Source organism: Equus asinus, chromosome 22 (genome assembly GCF_041296235.1).
Source record: "Equus asinus isolate D_3611 breed Donkey chromosome 22, EquAss-T2T_v2, whole genome shotgun sequence".
Lineage (NCBI taxonomy): Eukaryota > Metazoa > Chordata > Mammalia > Perissodactyla > Equidae > Equus > Equus asinus.
The window spans coordinates 67,395,910-67,417,237 of record NC_091811.1 but is presented as its reverse complement, the minus strand read 5'-3'; the positions used below and the strand labels follow the sequence as shown (position 1 = coordinate 67,417,237).

Here is a 21,328-nt window from a genome sequence, read left to right as displayed (position 1 = left end):
AGACCGATTCCTCCTTGACAGAATGAAAGCAAAAGGGAAAAGGCATGTTACTTTGTCTGGCCCACTACAACTTCCCACATGTGCTCCTCCATGCCGTTTCCCCTCCATCAGGTGGAAGCGGTAACAACGAAACCCTGGGGTCCCGGGGAGACACAAGATGGAAGCAGTCTTGTTCCCAACTGACTGCGTGAGGAGGAGCCTCCCTACCAACCCCACTCTGAACCATTTTGTGAGCAAGAAATCAATTTCTATTGTGTTAATCTACTGGCATTTTGGAATCTGTTACCACAGGCTGCCTTTTCTTAAATAATACAGAGAAAAATACAGTTTTCTGATCTGTGCTCCAGACCTCATAGGTCAGAACTCTGAGATGAAGCCTAAGTAGCTGTAATTTCTTGACCTTCTCCCAGGGGAGTGTGCTGGAGCCGGTCTTTGACAGTTACATGCTTCATTCCACAGCTGACTTATTCCTTTAACCAGCTAAATCCTTCTACTTGGATATTTTAGGGAAAGAGTTTCTTCATTTTCAGTTTTGCCTGAATTTTAAAAAATTTATAGACCAACAATTTTTATTGATTCAGAAAAAGCTTCACTTATTTTTTGATACTTTCTTTAAAATTCAACCCATTTGACCCAGGGAATTCAAGATGTGGATTCCAGGTCACTATTTCCTTCCTTCCTTCCTTCTTTCCTTGCTTCCTTCCTTCCATTTATCCATCCATCTATTGATCTATCTACCTACCTTCTATCCATCTATCTTCCTACCTATCACAGCTGGATAGCTTTCCCTGAAGTATTTTCCGTCAATTTTATTTTATAGATAGAACGTTTGCATTGTGTCATTCCTCAGAAATAATACACAATTACAACACAAGAGTTCAGCCGCTGTTCATGCATCTTAGTGATTACTTTGGAACTGTGAATGTTCTCCAAATCTTCAGGGAAGGGGAGCATTAAGAGATTTTCAGATGTGGTAAGGCCTCCTCCAGCTTTTTTTTCTTTGCTTAGGAAGATTCACCCTGAGTTAACATCTGTGCCAGTCTTCCTCTGTTTAGTATGTGGGACACGGCCACAGCATGGCTGATGAGTGGTGTAAGTCCATGCCCAGGGGCCGAACCCACGAACTCTTGCTGCCAAAGTGAAGGGGACCAAACTTAACCACTAGGCTATGGGGCTGGCACCTCCCCCAGCTATTTTTGTAGTTTAAAATGGAGATCCTGTTTTCTTACATTATTTTATTCTTTACTTTGGTTTTTTTTTTTTCTGATTGAAATTGATTATGGAAACCACGCAATGATAAGTTTGATTTTTTTATCAAAGGCCTTGAGTGTTTATAATAGGATGTCACTAATCTGTTAAGAGGGTATATGAGGAGAGCCTTTACTCTATCTAGAGCCATTGATAATTAGTAGAGAAGCTTCGTGTAAGGATAGCTAATGCTTTATAGTGTGCTTACTGCATGCCCAGGTGCCTAGGGACTTTGCATAAATTGAGTCCTTTAATCCTCAGAGTAATCCTAGAGTTAAGCCCTCTGCTTATCCTCAGCTCAGAGTGAGGACATTGAGGCATGGGAGCATGAGGGAGCGCGCCCAATTTACAGAGTGAGTAGGTGGTGGTGGTGGGATATGAACCCACACAGCCTGGCCTGAGGCTCTGTGCCTGTAACCGTCATCCACACTGCCTGTTCTAGGAGGTCAGTATTGAGTCCATGTGATTTTCCTTACCATTCTATGGGTATACTAGTTTTCTATTGCTTCATAACAAATTACCAAATTTGGGAGCTTAAAATAACATACACTTATTATCTCACAGTTTCCATGGGTCAAGAGTCCAGACTCAGCTTAGCTGCGTCCTCTGCTTAGGATATCACAAAGCTGCAGTCAAGGCATTGGCCAGGTCTCAGGGCGCATCTGAGTTTCAGATTCCTCTTCGAAGCTCACATAATTGTTGGGAGAATTAATTTCCTTGTAGCTGTAGAATTTATTATGGCAACTTATTTCTTCGAAGTCAACAAGAGAGTCTGTTTCTGATCTCTGTGAAGTCTGAAATCCTCTTTTAAAGGGCTTCCAACTGATTAAGTTGGGTTCACCTGGGATAATCTCCTTTTGATGAACTTTTCAGTTAATTTGGGATTTTAATTACATCTGCAAAATCCCTTCACTCTTGCCATATAATGTAACCTAATCGAAGATGTAACCTAATTATGTGTGTAAGACCAGGGACAGAGATCATGGGACCGTGATAGAATTCTGCCCACAATGGCACAGTGGGTGTGTCTGGTCCCTCCTTGCATGGGTGAAGGAGATGGGTAAATACGATCATCCTTACAAAGTGAGATGGTGTTTCCATTAGGACTTCACTCATCAACCTCAGCTTAAAAAAATATCAATATTTGTTAAAAGAAGTTTTATACATAAAATTTCCTTTTCACACTGATGGAAGGTTGATGGTATAAATAAATTACTTTTATGAAATTATTGCAAATTTACTCTGCTGATTAGTTTTCCAGGACATTTTTTAAAATCACCTAGTCACTTTTGTCCTATGATCCCCCACTGGGTAAAAATCAAACTCCATAGTGTGGACAACCAAGACCCCTCATACACTAACCAAACATACCATGTTGCCCTCATCTCTTGTCACTGCCTTCTCCTCCAATCATTTTAATCTAAGTCCCTTTCATTCCTCTGGGTCTCTGTGCATGATGTGCCTACATACATGCTTAATTTTATCTGGCACACCCTTTATACCTCACTGCCACCCTGACACTGGTCGTCTCCTGGTAGATGCCCTGGTTCTTCAAGACTGGGCTCAGATGTCATTTCTTTTGTGAAACTTTCCCCAATTTCCAAGATGAAAGATAAGAGTAGAAGCTGCAGAAAAGGAATTTGAGTTCTAGGTTCAGCTGGAGGGTGGAAATGGGAGACGACACTGGCCTGAGCCCTCCTGAAGAGCCCTGTTTCAGTCAGACATAAGTATGTTGTAGGAAAAAAAAAAAACACTTTCGAAGAAAATAAAATGGATTCAGGAAATCAAAGATAAACTAAAAATGTAAATGTGGGCTTTTAACCTGTTCCATCACTACAGAGGTTGAACCATAAGACAGTGTCAAATGCGCTCTCTAATGTCTACGACTTCGCTCCCTCTCCAACTCTCCACTAAAAGGTACCAGGCTTTTTTGAAGACAAGATGAGCATTTCACTCTTGTCTGAGTGCAAGGAGGCTTTAAAAATACCTGGGGTAATGCTGAAAGGACAATGGAGTCAGCTTTGAGGAATTTCCACTATCCAACTTGGAACCGTTTGAGCATTAAATGGTTACGCACTTATATTATTCATAAACAAGTTGAGTTCATAATTCCATGAATCCACAATGCTATTCAAAATGGGAAAAGGTAAAGTTCACAAAAGACATTATAGTACAAAAGAAAATTCAACATAAATAGGTATGCTTAAATTTTACTAATTTTTAAAAGAATGGTGGTGTTGACATAGGTGAGTGTTCTGTTTCTTCTATTGAGTATATGGCTCTTTATAAAACATAGATATATACTTTTCTTCGCCTGTATATGTAGACCAGGTAAAGAGAATAATGAGTAACCAAGAGTTCTGGAAAAGTAAGTATACCCAAAATAGGAAGGATTGTGACCAGTAGTGTAGGCATACGTATGTAGAAAGAATGTGTTGAAAGAAGATTGATTCCCTGTATTTCCCAAGAGTAAACGCAATCTCTCATCTGCTAGGAAACAAAACCTCTCGTTTAGTTGGACAATTATCAAGAGACAATGCTAACTAGGCATCATAAGTTCTCATAATGCTAACACATTATGCCAAAATGATTTCTAATAAGGAAAGGACAACAATATGTTTTGCTGGCCAAGTAAATCTTTAAGAATGTATCATTTCAGGAAAAAAGCCAGATTGCCAGAAGCCAAAACTCTGTGAAAGGTGTGGGCTTGAAAAGATGCATTGACGAGATCAGTGCCTGTGGCTCTGAAGGGAAAGAAGGAGGTGGAGAAGGCAGAAAGATGGCCCTGGATTGAGTCTGAATCACTCTGGAGGTTTCAACCTGGCCCCAGGACCGGACCAAGAGTTAATTGCCCGGAAACCTGGAATCTGCAACCTTAGCTGGTCAGAGACAATAGTTATTTTCTTGGTTACTTTAGCACTGGGAAGGTATGAACTAAATAGAGAAATATGAATAAATGAGTCAATAATTTTTAATATGCTAAGTGAAGGCACAACAATAACTACTTTAATCATTATAATAATTTGAGTTCCACTTCTCCTGTTATTCTGCTTGTCTGCTTTAAGGTACAATTTTATTTAGTTACTTATTTAGTATACTGTTTATTCTCTGCTTCCATTTTTCTCACCCTTTTCCATCCTTCTCAATTATTAGGGCAAACGTCGTAGTCTATTTTTTTAGTCACTTTATTGAGATATGATTGACATACAAAAGTTGTCGATATTTAACGTGTATAGAAGTTGATGGGTTTGGAGATGGATAAGCAGCTGTGAAACCATCACCACCACCTATCCCATAGACTTGCCCATCGTGTCCAACAGTGTCCTCCTGCCCCATTGTTTGTTGTGGCTTTTTGGCCTATTTTGATCACTGATGTATCCAAGAACCCAAGACAATACCAGTCACATAGCAGATGCTCAAAAAATACTCATTGAATGAATAAATATATAATTGTTGTCTTTTAAAGGTTTTTGCATTTGTAAGTTGTGTGTTTAAGGCTTTTGAATCATTTAAGAAAAGTCAACACATTAGACTTGTAACTATGTTGAAATTTTAATGATCGGTATCTTGCTGTTTGAGCCTAAGACAGATTGAAGGACATTTCCAGGGAGAAGGGGGGCAAGTGGCGAATGGTTCTGCGTATGCGTGTCCGTGGGTGTGTGTGTCCTTGTGTGCGTGCACGAGCACATTTTCATGTGCCGGCTTGTGGCTAAGTTGGCAGGCAGGATTGGGTGCTAGTATAGACCTTGTGAGAGCGCAAACCCTCTCTGACGCAGGTGCCTCCATGAAATTCCACTTTCTAGGCTTTTTATTCAGACTGATTTGAAGAGGGAGACAGAGCTCTCTGTCCCTGGAGGGTGGGTCCAGGCATTATGAACTCCAGGTTTTTGGCTGAGGAAACTGAGACCTACACAAGTTAGGGGTGGCAGGGATGATATTTTTGGAATCTCTCCGGATGCACCTTTCTTTGCAGGTGAACTAGCTTTTCTCTCTGCAAGCTGTCCACTGCTATGGCTTTAGGAAAAGAGACTACAAAACACCACCTCACAAAGGAAATAAAAAGAGGGTATGTAAGGAGGATATACAGAGAAGTTCCCCACGGGTATTAAAACGAGAGGGAGGTTACCCTTCCGTACCCATGGGCTGCAGAGCGGGAGAGGAAGGAGAGTCAGGGAAGCGGGTTTTCAGTACATGCATCCTGCTCAGAAAGTTCAAGGAACGGTTCAATATTTTCCCTCTCAGTGCTTGGAACTCTAGGAGGAAAAGGCCGTATTGGAAGGCTCTTTGTCCATGAGTGAGGTGATGGAGTAGTGGTGGCCTTGGCAAGTGGCCAGAGGAAGGAGGCAGCACTTTGACTCCTGGGGTTCTGGAAGGTCCCTTCTGCCTCAATGAGTGCATATGTTAGTGCTTAGAAGACCAGAGCCCTGGCAGAGGCCTCAGGATGCCTTAAGAGGCTGCAGTGTGGGAAGGCAAACCAGAGGCCAGCGGTTAGGACCCAAGTGTGTGCCAGCAAAATGTTCCAGAGACCCGTGTGGACCCAGTGACACAGCCGCTGGGAGGGGGCCAGGTCCTCACTGAGCATGCAGAGGCTCTACCATGCTTGCCCTCTGCCCTACCATCCAATCAGCCCGAGCCTCCCCCTCTCTGGGAAGAACAGGGGAAGAGAGAGGATGCTGGAGAGACTCAGCATTTACCTCAAAGGATATGCCTCACAGAAGAGCCCGCTTATAAAAGAAGAGACTTGAATACCTAGTATCGGCAAGTTTAAAAGCGTGCCTTCCACCTCCGGTACCTGGGGAGGTGGACGTTTCTGAGGAAGGGGAGGGCTATGAGGGAAAATGGAGATGCAGCCTTTCTTCATACATGTAGGCAGCAGTTGAAGTTTCCACCCCTGTCACCCGGGGGACATGTCCAAGCGCAGCCAGGTGCGAGGGGCGTGACCTCAATCTCCATCCCCAGCCCTCGGGCAGGGCGCTTCCCGGTAAACCCCAGCCTCCTGTTCTTGGTTGTCAGGAGAACCTGGCTGCCCCACAAACTGTTAGCCACTTATAAACTAATGTGGACCCAGACATTCCCCCAAACAATAGAATTCTGTGAGCGTCGGAGCAAGGGAGGCACGTGAGTTTGGGAAAGGAGGATCTCCATCTGACCTGAGCAGGAAGGAGAGGCCTTCCTGTGATGGGGGTCCCTGAGGGGCACCCGATAAGTGCCTGGGGTGGCAAGTGAACTCTGCTGAGCTCGTGGCCTGCTCTTTTTCTCTGCATCGTTTCCAATACCGATTCATGGAGGTTAGTCAGACGCTCATTGCAAAAGAATAGGATCGGCTTCTGTGGGCCCATGCGGAGCGGATCCTGATGCGTGGGCCAAAAGGCAATGCAGGCAGGTGTTTCCTCTGAAACCCGCTCAACGCCGTTAATGAACAATTTGGCTCCCAAATGTATCACAGCAACATGAACAGTCAGATTCAAAAGATGGTTTTCATAGATCAGTTAGACACCGTGGGGCTCAACGACACCCATATCCGAAGAGGAAAACTAAACCTTACAGTGAAAGACTGACTAAAGAGCAGGAGGTGAGGAAGCAGAAATGAAATACTGAGCTGTATTAGGCAAAAAGAGACTTTAGTAATTTCAAGACAATGCAGAACATTTATATAATACAATGATTTCTGGGACTACTCTGAAAAAGTAAAAAAAGAAATATTGCTGTTATCTCAAACATATGAGAATAATGTAAATAGGCACTCTAATAACGCACCCCCTCCTTCCTGACCCTTCGCCCTTACATCCGGGATTGTTACTAGAGCACGCTGGCTAAGTCGTCAGGACGATCATCTCAGCTCCCTGCCTTACTCGGGAAACACGCAGCACCCTGGTCCTCCCGCTGCACAGACACGGTGTAGTCAGGACCATTCTCAGACCAGCGAGGACTGCTTTGGATACAGAAATGTCGGGTTGATTGTAACCAATATGCAGTTTCCCTGAAAATTCCTCATTTATGAAAAGAGGACTAGCGATTCTTACGCACAGGGGAGGAGGTGATCTCGCTGTAACGGGCGAGGAGCCACCTGGTGCAGAGGGTGGGGATAAATCAGGCAGGTTCAAGAACAGGCCTAGGATCACCTTCCCATTCCAGCTGTTTCAGCAAAACTATTGGCAGAATTGAAATAGTTTTTAAACCATTAAAATCAATAACTCACACCTTTTCCATGAAAGAAAGAAAAGTGTTGGGGCTTAGGTGAGAAGGGAAATAGAAATGAGAAAGGGGGCTTTGGGAAATGATGGCGGGAGGAAGAGAAGTTTGAATTGCTTTCCTCCAAGTGATTTCTAATCTCAAGTTCAAAACACCATCCACTTGTGAGGAGGTGACCTCCTCAAGCCCGCCTCAGTGGACTGTGCGCTCTGATTCAGCTCTGCAGCGCGGTGCCGCATTCGTGCCTGTGCACAGGCTCCCTCACCATCCCAGCCACCCTCGATGTGCATCTGCTGGTCACGGGGAGAGGTGGCCCTGATTTAGAGAGATGTTCGCTGAGCCAAACACAAATTGAACTCAAGACCTTGGCCTCATTGATTCGGGACCAGCTCATTCCTCATTTTTGAGATACGATTGCATTGATCAGGCAATATTTTTCTCAAACTTCACCAGGAGAGGAAGCACCACAATTTATCACCGCCAACCTCTTTCAGCGTTTAATTGAATGCTTAACCTAAATCAATAATATAATTAATAAACGTATGTGGGTGAGCACTTTTTAGAACGCAGTTGAAGATTTCATTCTTATGAAAAATGGGAGTTTCCCCCTGCGAACCTCTTCCTGTCCTCATTGTACCTATCTTATTTGTCTTCCGAATGACTTTATTTCTGGAAGCAGTGACCTTGAGACTTCAAACCACGGAAGCCGAGAATCTCAGAAGGGCAGCTAGACCTGTTTCTGAATGTCTCACGCCCTCTGGTGGTCAACCCAGAGGACCTGCTGTTTCCACTCGAATTCCCCAAAGCGAAACATTTCACTAAAGTCGTATAAAGGAAGCATTTATCATAGTCAGCTACTTACTGTAAATAAATCTGTTTTAAGGAAATAAAGTGCTTCAACATAGTTTATTTGATACGAAGGATGTGAAGGAACCGCAGAGTAGTGAAGAGTTTGTGGTTGGCAAAACTGACTGCAGTCTTCTACAGCCCCCTTTCTGCACCTTTCTTTTGAAAATAGAGAAGAAAACGTCATAATTGCACCTGAGTGCTTGTTACATGTGGGCCGAGTCTTCTTTGCTGCTGAATTCCATCTAATGGCTTGGGCAGAGGTGGAGCTCCCTGAAACTTTTTGCCTAGGACAATCTATACACAAAGTGAGGCAGCAAGAGGCTCGACATCCACTGGGTTAAATTATCACTAGGAGTTAATTCACAGAAACGTTACATTGTTTCCTGGATCATATCCTTCGAAAATATGAGCAAGAGTTGGAAAATTAAAAAATGAGTCAGAAAGAGAGAACATACTGATCTGATCTGGGGGAGAACTTAAGCAAAATATGTATCTTTCCATGTATATTTTTTAGCTTTTCATAAAGCAAAATGTATTTAACATTTCTATTTGAGAAGAAAATATCCTCTTATTTTGAGGGGGTGTTAAGTTGTCTCTTTTAAAATAAAATTTTATAACCATAGATGGAAGGATTTTTAAATGCTGTTTCTTTCTTTTTAATATTTTTTAACCTTTTTACTTTGAAATAATTTCAGATTAGCAAAAAATTGGAAAAATTGTACAAAATATAGCATAAAATTCCCATGTACCCTTTACCCAACTTCATCAAATGTTACCATCTTACTTAACTACAGTACAATTTTCAAAATCAGGAAATTAACATTGATACTATAGTACCAACTAATCTACAGACATTATTCAATTTTTGTGAATTATCCCATTAATGCCCGTTTATGGTCCAGGATCCAGATTATGATTAAATTCATAGTTATTAAATTCGTATTATACATATACGGTAGGAACACCACAGAAGTGATATTGTGGGTTTTCCAGTACGTCATATTGGGAGTCCCTGATGTGGGTGTGTCTGTTATTGGCGATGTCAGCATCGATCACTTGGTTAGGGTAGGGTCTGCTGGATTTCTCCACTGTAAACTATTTTCCCTTTGTACGTTAGTATCTTATGGAGAGATACTTTAAGACTACGTAAATGTCCTGTTTCTTATCTTCTGTTGGCCCACTAATTGCCAACTGGTGGTCTTCTATTTCAATCATTACTTTGACATTTGTTAATTGGAATTCTACTGTAAAGAAGAGAGCTTTCCCTTCTTTCCCTTTTATTGGTTATTCAATGTTTTATGTATATTGGTATGGAGTCACACATATTTATTTTATGCTCTGCTATAATCCATTACTATCATTTACTTTGTTCTTCAGATTGCCCCAGATTGACCATTGGGAGCCTCCCTCAAGTTGACTTCTATGTGCTTTCAACATGTGCCCAACATTTTTTTTTGAGCACTTCTTTTCTTTCCTGCACCATAACATGTTCCAGGCTAATTTTATACTTTTCCTGCCCCAGCCCTGGGATCAGTCATTTCTTCAAGGATCCCTGGTTTCTTTGATTGGAGAATGGCGTCTAGAAACCAAAATCTGGGTACTTGCTGCTTTCATTACTACTGGCGTCCTCACTTCTAGGCCCTTTCAGCGGACAAAGCTAAGCAAATCGACGTGTATGTAAACATGCACAAATACACGTCCTCTAGATTCCCATCTGTCCCTCTGTCATCTCTCTCTCTGTCGTCTATCAATCATCTATCTATCTCTATCTGCCATGTCTATCTATCCATCTACCTGTCATCTCTCTCTTTTTTAAATTCTTTTATTTTGTGAGGAAGATTGGCCCTGAGTTAACATCTGTTGCCAATCTTCCTCTATTTTGTATGTAGGACGCTGCTACAGCATGGCTTGATTACTGGTGCTAGGTCCACACCCAGGATCCCAACATGTGAACCCTGGGCTGCCGAAGAGGAGTGCCCAAACTTAACTGCTATGCCACCAAGGGACCCCTCTCTCTCTTTTGTATCACCTATCTATCTGTCTATCATCTTTCCCTCTCTCTCTCTCTCTCTCTCATCTCTCACCTGATCTATCATCTCTCTATACTGATACATTTAATTCAAATCCAACACCACAGGGTTCATTTGAGCCTTCCTCTTTTTCTTATTTGTAACTCCTTCCTCTGACAGTAGGAAATCCATCATTAGTCAGAGTTTATTTACTTATTCGCACAACCTAACATATGCGCAAACTAGTTTCAGAGTTACGAACCTATGCCACCCTAGGGGTGTGGAGGAACTTACTAACTAGTATAAAATGTCTGTGTACATTTCTTTTTGTCGTCAGGCTTAGAGTGTATAGTCAAAATACTGTTTTTCAAACTTGTTTAGGTTTGTTCTTTGCTTCCCCACCCCCTTCAGTGTAGTTTCAAATCAAGTTAGGCTCATTTGCTATTGCTTGTACTGTATTTTGGATTCTCCCCTCATCCTGCTTGATTTGAATCATTTATTTATATTTTTGGTCTGTGAAACATTCTCACAGTTTCTAAAAGTCAGAGCTGTACAAGGAGTTCCACTCCGAGAACTCTTCCTTCCCGGCCCCGCCTCCTCCTCATTCCTGGATGGAAGCTATTGTATTAGTTTCTGGGGTATCCTTTCTGTGTTTCTTTTGACACGAATGAGCAAACGCATGTATATTTTATTTTCTGTCTTTTTTTTCATGAAAGGTGGCACATATAGATACTCTTTTGCATTTTGTCTTCTTTTACTTGCTGTATCTTGGAAAACAATCCGTATTAGTTCATAGAAATCTTCTTCTAATTTTTTTCCTCTTACAGCTTGCAGCTATGTGGATGTACAGATTTAATCACTCTCCTATGTTTAGACATTTACATTGTTTCCAATATTTTGCAACAACAAACAACGCTGCTATTAATATCGCTGTGCAAATGTATTTTTGTATTATTGGAGGTGTGCCTTCTGGGTAAATTCCTAGAAGTGGACTCGCTGCTTTAAAAGGTAAGTGTAAGTATAGTTTTCTTAGGTATTGCCAAATTTCCCTCCAAAAACCTTGTACCAGTTTATGTTCCTACCCGCAATGCATGAGAGTACCTGTTCCATTACAGAATGTGCTGTCATACTTTTTAATTGTTGCCAATCTGATAATAGTCTCCCAGTATACTTTTAATTTGTGTGTCTCTAATTATGAGTGAGGTTAAACATCTCCTCCTATCTTTACGGTCATTTTTATAACTCTTTTTGTGAATTGTCTGCTTATATCTTTTCCCAATTTCAATAGGTTTTTAAAAATCCTTTTCCCCTCAATTTTTAAGAGTTCTTTATATGTTAGCAACACTACTGCTTTATCTATGGTTAAATCTATGTGGCAAACATTTTTTCAAAGTTTCTTATTGTCTTTGACTTCATTTTTTTTTGACATGCTGAAAAATTTTTATTTTTATATAGCCAGTCATCATTATTTTTATATTGTCCCTGAATTTTGAGTCACAGTTAGGAAATCCTTCCTTATACCAAGATTAAAGAGGAATTCGCCCATGTTTTCTTCTAATACTTTAAAAAAACTTTTTTTACATTTACATCACTGTTGCATTTGGAGTTTATGCTTATATACGGTGTGAGGTATGGATCTAAATTTATTTTATTCCAAATGGTTATCTCTCTGTCCCAGAAATCTATTAAAATTACCATACTTTTCCTACGAATTTGTGATGCCACCTTTATCATATACTAAATTTCCATATATACTTGGGTCTATTTCCGGTCTTTCTGATCTGTTCTCTTCTTCTGTTTGCTTATTCATGCATCAGTACCACACTGTTTTAATCATAAAGACTTTATAGGATGTTTTATGTCTGATAGAGCTGCTTCTTCCTCATGGTCTTTCTTTTTTACTGTGTTCTTATCTATTCTTGTGTGTTTGTCCACATGATTTTTAATATCAATTTGTCTACCTCCGTAAAAAAGCTTATTCATGTTTTTATTGGGATCATGTTAAATTTTACATTAACCTAGAGAGAACTGACAATTTCTGATACTGAGTCATGCTATCCCAAAACTGGAAGTATCTTTTCAAGTGTCCTTTTGTAGCTTCAGGAGCGTTTTCATCAGATAGTTTGTGCACCTTTTAAGTTTATTCCAAAGTATTTAATCTTCTTGGTGGGAATTATAAATGAAAATTTTTCTATTATCATTCTTCTAATTATTATTTATATATATGAAAAATAATTCCTGTATGTAGTGTTGTTATCTTGCTATTTTAACTTATTTTATCATTTTAATTAATGCTTTTTCTTGACTTGAACAGGAAATAAGTTTTTATTGTGTTAAGCCTTTGAGATTTGGTTTATTTTTGATAGTAATTAGCCAATTCTAACACAAGACAGACATAATTTATCCCCATCTTAAAATAAAGAAATGGAGACCAGTGATGTTGACAGAGTCACCCAAGGTCACAGAGAGAACAATGGGTAAACTTGTCTTTTTAATCAGGATCCTGCACTATTAACCAGTGCATAATACTCCCTATTCAAGATATGGATTCCCTGACAGTCTCTATGAGTTTCTATCTGAAAAAGAGACGAAGTGAGTTGGTTCCTCATCCTCCTCTTCTTTGTCTCCTCGGCAGCCGTGTTGTTGGCCGTCGGGAGCTGAGTGGTGTGTACGCAGACTCTGGATGGGTGACGCCCTGCAGTGGAGCATCTCTTACATCCATCCACAGGTGTAAGAGAGAGCGAGTTCACTGCATGTTCTGGACACAGAAAACTACACAGGTTTTGTAGCTACGAAATTCATAAAAGCTCAGCTCTGGCCCAACTTCCAATTTGTTCCTGGTGTGCAACCGGAGTGATCTTTCAAAAATGAGAATAGTTCAATGTCACCTGCCTTCTTTAAATCTTTCAGTGAATTCGTGTGGGTCTCAGCGTAAAGGCAGAACTCCTTCACCTGGCCTCTGCTTCGCTCTGCAGGCTCAGCTCCACCCCCCGCTTTCCACACTGCACTCCAGCTGCGCTAAAGTACCTGCAGTCCTTCATCCTTCTGCATCCCGTTCAGACAGCATCCCGTTCAGACAGCATCCCCTCCAGGACGCCTTTCCTGATCCCCTGCCTCGTATACCCCTCCAACCCTTTTGTAGTGCCTTGTCCCAACTTTTACCACACTGCATTTTGATCACTTATGTATTGTCTGTCTTATAAACTCAGGAGGGCACAGACTGTGTCTTTTCATTTTTCATTCCAGATCCCACCTCCATGCCTCACACGTGGTAGGCACTTAATATATATTTGTTGAATGAGTGAGTGAGTGAATGAATATTGTTTTCTTACTTTTTTAATTTCATGGCATACTCTTATCTCTTCTTTAGAATATTTTCTTCTTTCCTACATGGCAAATGATTTTCCTACATCCTTAGGATTTTCACCATCATAAGCTGTGGGCTGTGATGAACTTTACAAACTTGAGAGAGAAACCTTAAATCAGTGATCTAAGATTTGTTTTTTAAATAATCAACTGACATGTTTTTTCTTACTACTTACTTTCTTTTCCCTATGGGAATGATTTGCAGTTGTCATTGGGATGAATAATCCCTGGTCTTTTATAAAATGCCAACCTGAAAACGTTCTTTGAAAATCTGACTGTGCCATTTCTAAAAGGCATCCCTTTCTGTCAAAGGCCTGGTCTGACTCTGACAATCAGTATTTTCCAAGGATCAGTTGTATTCTCTGAACTATTTTTCTTGGCATTTGGCAGGAATAAGAGGTATTGTTTATGGAGCTCCATCTATATGTTAGACACTCTTCTGAGCGTATACACGCAGATTATTTCCTGAAGCAGATTTCATTTCAATGTTCTACAGATGAAGAAAATGAGACATACAGGTGTTAAGGAACTTGCCCAAGGTGCCTTAGACACAGCCAGAAATAAAAGGAACTGAGACTGGATTTCAGGGGAGCTGAATCCAGAGCCCATAGTCTAAGGCTGCAGTGCACCACTTTCTTCATCGCTACCTCACCCCACTGGCCCTCTTGGAATATGTAACGTTGTTTGCGCCACATGTGTGTCTATTTTATCTCCCAAATAAGATCGTAAGATCCTTCTTTAGAGGGAGTCTTATCTCTTTAGCCTCCACATTATCTAGCATAGTGTAGACACCTACATTGTGGGTCCATTTCATAAACACGTGCTCAATTGTTTTGAAAGTTTATTTAAATTCTCCCCCTGCTCTTAGGAAGTTGTATGTAGGGGTTTTAAGAAGTTAGGATAAAGAAGCGTATTTTAAAAATTCTCAAAATTTGTTGATCCAAGAAATGAATTTATGATGGTGATTATAACAGACATAATAGGAACTCCAGAAGGGGAGGCAACCCCCTGACGTCAGCCATCCCATGCTCTCTTCCCTGCTTCCAGATGGATGGAATGATGCTTTGACAGATGCTAATAAAACGGGCTGCCTTGTGAGCTATTTGCTATGCACGAACACTGGCCAATAACGCCTTCGTTTAACTCATTCTCTTTCATAGCTTCTCCCGAATGTCATGGTTTATCTTTGAAGGGGGAGCAGGAAGCTTGCTGTCACACCCCCATCTCAGCTTGTGTACCACAACTCTCCTATAACAATGCATGCCTTCCTCAGCTGGAATGCCTCCCAATGCTCAGGGCATTAAAAGACTCCCCCCATGCCACAATAGATGGGGTTTTGGGAGGACACAGTGGAACCAACCATTAGCCCCAAGAAAATAGTCACTTTTCATTGCCAAGACCCTCTGTCTTTCATGCAAATAGATCCCAGAAGTCTACCAACCTTGCCTGGACATGTCCAAATTCACTGAACGTATATTTACAAAATATATCTGGAAACAATTCCATTATTATTCTCCCAAATCTATGTCAAACTCAAGGAAGCAAAAAGAAAATAATTGTATATATTAAATTTCTTCATCAAAGCTTCTATAGCATAAGACCAAGTCTTCCTAGAACTTTTGTCACATTATATTGTTTAATTAATAAGTACTTTTTGTCCTAATCATTTTGGATTACAAAAATAATACACATTCGTGGTAAAACTACTGAAAACCAGAAATACATTTTTCAGTGTTTAATAATTCTCAGTTTCTTCACTTAAAGATGCCAACTGTTAATATTTTGGTATATTTCCTTTGTCTAGACAGACAGATGGATAACTAGATTGCAAAATAGAAACATAACTGCTCTTGATATGTATATATATATCTCTATATATACTCTTGCATATATAGAGATGTATAGTTTATTTCCACTGACTGAACCTATCTCGTGAACATTTTTCAGACCAATTAAGATTCTTCAATGAACTTTTTAAAAAGGCTTTATAATATCTATTGGACAACTACATGATGTTCTATTTAATGATCTGACATTGTTGGCTATTTTGATGCTTTCCCTGGGATAAACACCAGACTGCTCTTCCAAATCTGTGTGAGTAAGAGAGGACAGTGCATCACGAACTGCTTAAAGACAGAGGGAGATTTGCTAAAGGAATGAAGCAACTTTTATCTCCCCAGTAAAGTCCTGAAATTAAAAAATAAAGAAAAAGAAATTCTTTTTTTAAAAGGCCGCAGAGTCTAGCTGCTTATCTGAGCTTTATCAACGTGATTCAAATACACCAGCGGGCTCCTGGCTGTGTCTGAAATCCCTCAGCACCATACGAGGCAGAGAAGTGACAAGAGGACGTCTCTATAGAGCCTCGGCTGCTTCGTTTTCTTATGCCAAGCTGCTAACATCACACGTATGAAGTTACATGCAGTATGTTGGCTGTTTGCAATGGTTATTAACTATTGGGAGGACTAAAGGGAAAGAAAATTGGAGAGAAAAATCAAGAGATGTTTTCTGAACCTTAAAATTTGCACAGCAATATTACCTCTACTTATGCAAATAATTTACCTTTTCTCTGTTACTGTGCAAAGTCAACACCTCCTTAGACATATATTTACTCAGAGAAAAATGATGACTAATTTGTCAGCCAAAATATCAACTAAAAGGAATAAAATTAGTCCTAAAAGACTAGATTGGGGGATGTAACAAGAGAAATAAAGGAAAAACTTCACTTTAGTATTCTGTAAAATGGAGAGTGCAAGGCTTTTATAGCATGAAAATACAAATTAAAATATTATATACTCTTTATACCTATCAACTTAAAAAGGATTCAAGTGCTGAGTGCAGACAAGGATGTGGAGAAATGGACGCTCACGCGGTGCTGGGCAGCACAGAGCAGTTTTGTAGTGTCTCGTAAAGCTGGAAGTACAGATGCCTTCCTATGGAGCCCGGGGAAAGCCAGAAAAAAACTAAGGTGTTTTGGTTTGTTTTGATTTGTTTTTTAACATAATGAGATATAAATGATGATAAAACTTCAAGGTCAAAACGTCCTGCGTGCTTGCTAAGGCTGGGGAGAGAGAAAGACTAGAGCGCTGGTGTACAAGGGAGGGCCAGGGGGCCTCTCCATCGGGCACAGATAATAAGGGCTGCGTTGTCTGCAGGGAATTTAAAAACAGAAATAGAACCAATGGAAAGTCAGTCTGCTTTCTTATTATCACCACATGCCAACATTTCTAAACGGTATTCCTCCCTGAAAAACAGTCTCTTGTTTGTCTAAGAGAACCTGGACGATTGCTGCGGTTGTTGCATGTTTTTAAACTACTTTATCCTTTAATTGCCGTTGTTTTCTACGTGGAAGTTACTTCAGAGAGTTTTCGGTTATGTGGTCAAAATCTCCGACACGCATGGACTCGGCTACATAATAGCTCAGGGGTAATTGGGTTGAAGGGAGTTTTTCTAGAACACAGTAGATTTCACCAAATTGGTAGGTAAAGGGAAGGAGTCAGTGGAAAGGGAAGGATCGAAGAGAAGGGGTGGTGTGTAATTCACGCGTCAAATTCTTAGGCTTTTGTAGTTGTAGCTCCCTTTTGTTCACACCCTTGGGAGACTCTGGGCCTGACTGTGACTCTGCTTGACCGATGGGACAATAACACGTGTGATGCAAACAGACACTTGTGAAGTGCTTGCTGTGTGCAAGGGGCTTGCTCTCTTTTGTGGCCTGTGAGGGATACTGCAGTTACTACCACATGAACAGGCCCACGCTAGACTTCTGGTTGATGAGTGGCACAAGGCTTAGCCACCTTTGTCACCCCAGCTGACATCAGGATAATTGCCAGATATGTGAGTAAGGCCCAGACAAGCCTTCAGCTGGTCATTGAAGTACGAGTGAGTACAGCTGAGGTTAGCCAATCCTGGCCCATATGAGCAGAACCATCCAGCTTTCCTATAAACTTGAAAGCAATGATACATGGTTGTTGTTTGAAGCCACTAAGGTTTGGGATGGTTTGTTACACAGCAAAAGTTAACTGATACAAGGTCCTTGAGTAGGTGGATGAGATTGGGATGGAAGGCAGAGGTAAAAGGGACAGATTAATCTTAGATAGCAGATAATATACACATATCTATGCTCCAATTTCCCCCACACACTCCTCCCCCACTTCCCCTAGGGTCAGGAGAAGGAATGCAGGCTCTGAAGTGAGGCTATCTAAATTCAAATCCTGGCTTTGTTCTTTACTGGCTGAGTGATCTTGGGTACACATCTCATTCATCTGTAAAATAGGGATTTACCTGATAAAGTTGTTGAAGAGATCAAGTGGCATATATGTAAGGGCCTGGTTCATAATAAACACCTTTTAAATGCTAGCTAAGTGGGTGCCTGAGTGAAGATACATTTGAGATGAAGTGATAGGGAAAGTTGAGGGCATGTGTATTGGCCAACATCAAAATCCTCAAGAATGTAGGATGTACAATATCTGCAGAGAGCAAAAGAGCAATAAAAATTTGAAGATAAAGAAAATGAATGGTGGTGAAAATATTGAGGTGATTATAGAGGAATTTCAAAAAATGGTTAAGGAGCAGTGATAGTCCAGTTGAGGTTAAAAAGAGCAATTTTGGGGGGACACACTTAGCACAGTTCTGATTTCTACTACTGTGTTCAGTAGCTCAGGAGTGTAATTCGGGAGAGCAAACAATGAGATTGTTGAATGGCACGGGATGTGGCAGATCAACAAAGAAAAGGTGGGATCTAGGGAGCTGGTGCTAGGAGTGGTTGGCTGTGGGGTCTGAGTGGGCCTGGAGAGGGACCGTCAAGGAACTGAATGACTGAGAGAACAGAATGGGGTCAAAGGGCAAGGAGCAGGAGTCCTATAGACCTACTTGAAGGTGGGAAGGTGCGCTTTCTTAGTTGGTGGATTGTATCATTCTATCCTTAGTGACTTGTTCCAGTGCCTAGAGCCAATGGTCTTGTTAGCCTCTGATTTTGTGTAGTTTTCTTTCAGGAGAACTTATTTTCTGAACTTCATTAAGGGACAACAAACTAGTTAAAAGAGACCTCTGGGTTTAGAATCCAGCCCATCTTGATGGCTCTCCTCTGAGGATGCTGTGCCTATTGGATCACCTGTCTTAGCTACTAAAACTTTTCCACACATGATCGTTATTAACTGCATGTCAAGGCAACAGGAAACGGGATTTTCTCTAGCACTCAGGTGTGCATCCAGTGGTCGGTCTGAATCTAGCATAGTCGAGCATCCTCTGGTGTCCCGAGTGAGCCTGTGAACTCCTGCCCCTCCTCTTTGCCTTCTTAGAATCTTAGATTTTTCCAGATCTGGCCCCATCTCTCAGCCCCATGGGGTCATTCCCAGTGCACCCAGCCTTACGTAACGTCTTCCTTCTCAGAACCACTGGAGCAGCTCATTTGACACTTAGCACATGATATCTTTATTCCAGTTTTCTTAAAACCTAAGGGTCAATACATTTTCAAGCTAGAAGAGGTTTCAGAGATCACCTAATCCAACTCCCTGAGAAAATTGAAGCCCACAGACACTTAGTAAGTGACAGAACCAAGACTGGAATCCATCCTGCCCGTGTCATTATTTGGTGATCTTTCTACTGTGTTAGGTGTAGATCCTGAGAGCACATCAGGTTCTTCAGGAGAAGGACCCTGAATCTCTAGCATTTACATGTTGGGATCCTCAACAGATCTCCATCCACAGTGACCTGGTGCATTACCAAACCACATGAGACAGCTGAAAGAGGAATCAATTCTTGTGTAGAGCAGATTTTACAGTTAAAAAAATCATTAATGATTTCAAACCCTTAAATGTATAAAATTTTCCAAAAAAAATGTATCAAAGTTTTCATTTGTTATATAGGATGCTCAGGAGTTTCCATCTTTGTTCCTACAAGCAAAATGAAGTGAATCACTCAGCTTTGTTCCCTTAATTCACTGCTAAGGGTGGTCTTCTCTAAGATGTGCATGGACCAGTTCTCATCAGTGTAGCTTATATGGGCTTGTTTGAATCCCACAAAGGAAAATTCTCCCATCTGGCCCTTTTGCCAGTTAACTGGAAGAAGCTTACCTTTGTGGTTATTCATTTTAATTTCATTTCAGAAAAAAAAAGCATCAAGGAGTCCATTTAATAAACAACAACATTTATGCAATTTAACTTAATTTGGCAATACGGATTGGGAAAAATTGGAAGAAAACAAAGGAAAATAAAAGAACACATATTGGGAGATGAACAAGTAGTGTTACCAGAAATACCAATTTTCCCTGTTTTGAATTAGATATCATAAAAACATCAATCTATTATCCAAGATTATCCAGCACCTATGATGTATGGCCCGGTACTCATCACCTCCAACAACTTCTTCTCTGAACCCATTTGAAAGGTGAGCACAGAGCCTGGCATTCTCATTCCAGCTAGTCCGCCTGTGACCGTGTTAAGAAGACATTCCCCAGAATAGTTCAGTCGACGGTTACTGTGAATGTCGCCACAATTTCACCAATACTCTATGTGTTCATTTCAGGGTGGTGGTTCTGAAATCTCAGGAAAGGCTTGTGAGCTTCCTGAAACAGAAGAATTCTTCCAGTAATTCTACCCCTGGGCTCAGTTTGGGCATTCCAGCCATGCAGACCTCCTTCCTGCTCTCCACCTCAGCCTTCCTCCTTGCTCTCCTTCCCTCACGTCAAAGAAATGACAACCACCACCCACTTGTAGCCAGTTCTCCTAATTCCACCCACGAGAGCCAAAAACCTAAAGAAAACACATTAGTTTGTTTAAAAATGTCTCTTGCGAACAGCAATTTTCACAGAAAGAATGTTCTCACCCTCTCGGTGCTGGTCCGCCGTGTATTTTCCTTCCAGACCTGTTCTTCCCCAAATGACTACAGCGTTTGCTGGCATTTCTGTGAAAGTATGTTCAAGCCCTCTTTAAGAGTCAGAAAATCTCCCTGAATTTGCAGGCAGCTTCCTGTGGGCTCACATTTTGCAGAATGCGTGCTTGGTGTGAGAAGGTGGGCAAGGTGTTTGAAAACAGGAAGCAGCTGTGAATGTGCGACTTTGTTCCTGGAAGCAGAGGTCTCCCCCTGAGATGGCTGTAGAGGTTTCCTGCCGTTTCACCTGGGAGCTCTTCTGCAAGGACTTTAAGGGCTTCCAATGGGCAGGATGGTACATCCGTGGGCGTGGTGCAAATCCACAGCTTTTCTATTTTTTCCATGCAGGTTTCTCTTTTTGCTGAACATATTGCTATGCATGATGGTGAAGGTAGGCTTTTTAAAATTATTATTATTGTGCTAAAAATCACATGACATGAACTCTACCTTTTTAACAAATTTTTAAGTGTACTGTATAGTCCTGTTAACTACAGATATGATAGTGTACAGCAGATCTCTGGAATTTTTCATCTTGCGTCACTGAAACTTTATACCCATTTAACAACAACTTCTGATTTCCCCCTCCCTTCGCCCCTGGTAACCACCATTCTACTTTCTGCTTCAACGAGTGTGACTACTCTGGATATCTCATATGAGTAGAACCATGCAGTGTTTGTCCTTCTGTGACTGGGTTATTTCACTTAGCGTAATATCTTCAAGATTCATCCATGTTATAACATATGACAGGATGTCTGTCTGTTTTATGGCTGAATAATATTCCATTATATGTATATTCCATT

General features: G+C 41.0%; 1 long non-coding RNA gene across 1 annotated transcript in view; it reads right to left on the bottom strand.

Annotated features, from left to right (window-relative positions):
• Positions 1 to 20,658, bottom strand: part of LOC106843592 (uncharacterized) — a 29,863-nt gene extending 9,205 nt beyond the window's left edge. The window contains exon 1 of the long non-coding RNA XR_001401223.3: positions 20,484 to 20,658. This is a non-coding gene — a long non-coding RNA (uncharacterized lncRNA). The remainder of the gene's footprint in view (positions 1 to 20,483) is intronic.
• Between the last annotated feature and the right edge of the window lie 670 nt (positions 20,659 to 21,328).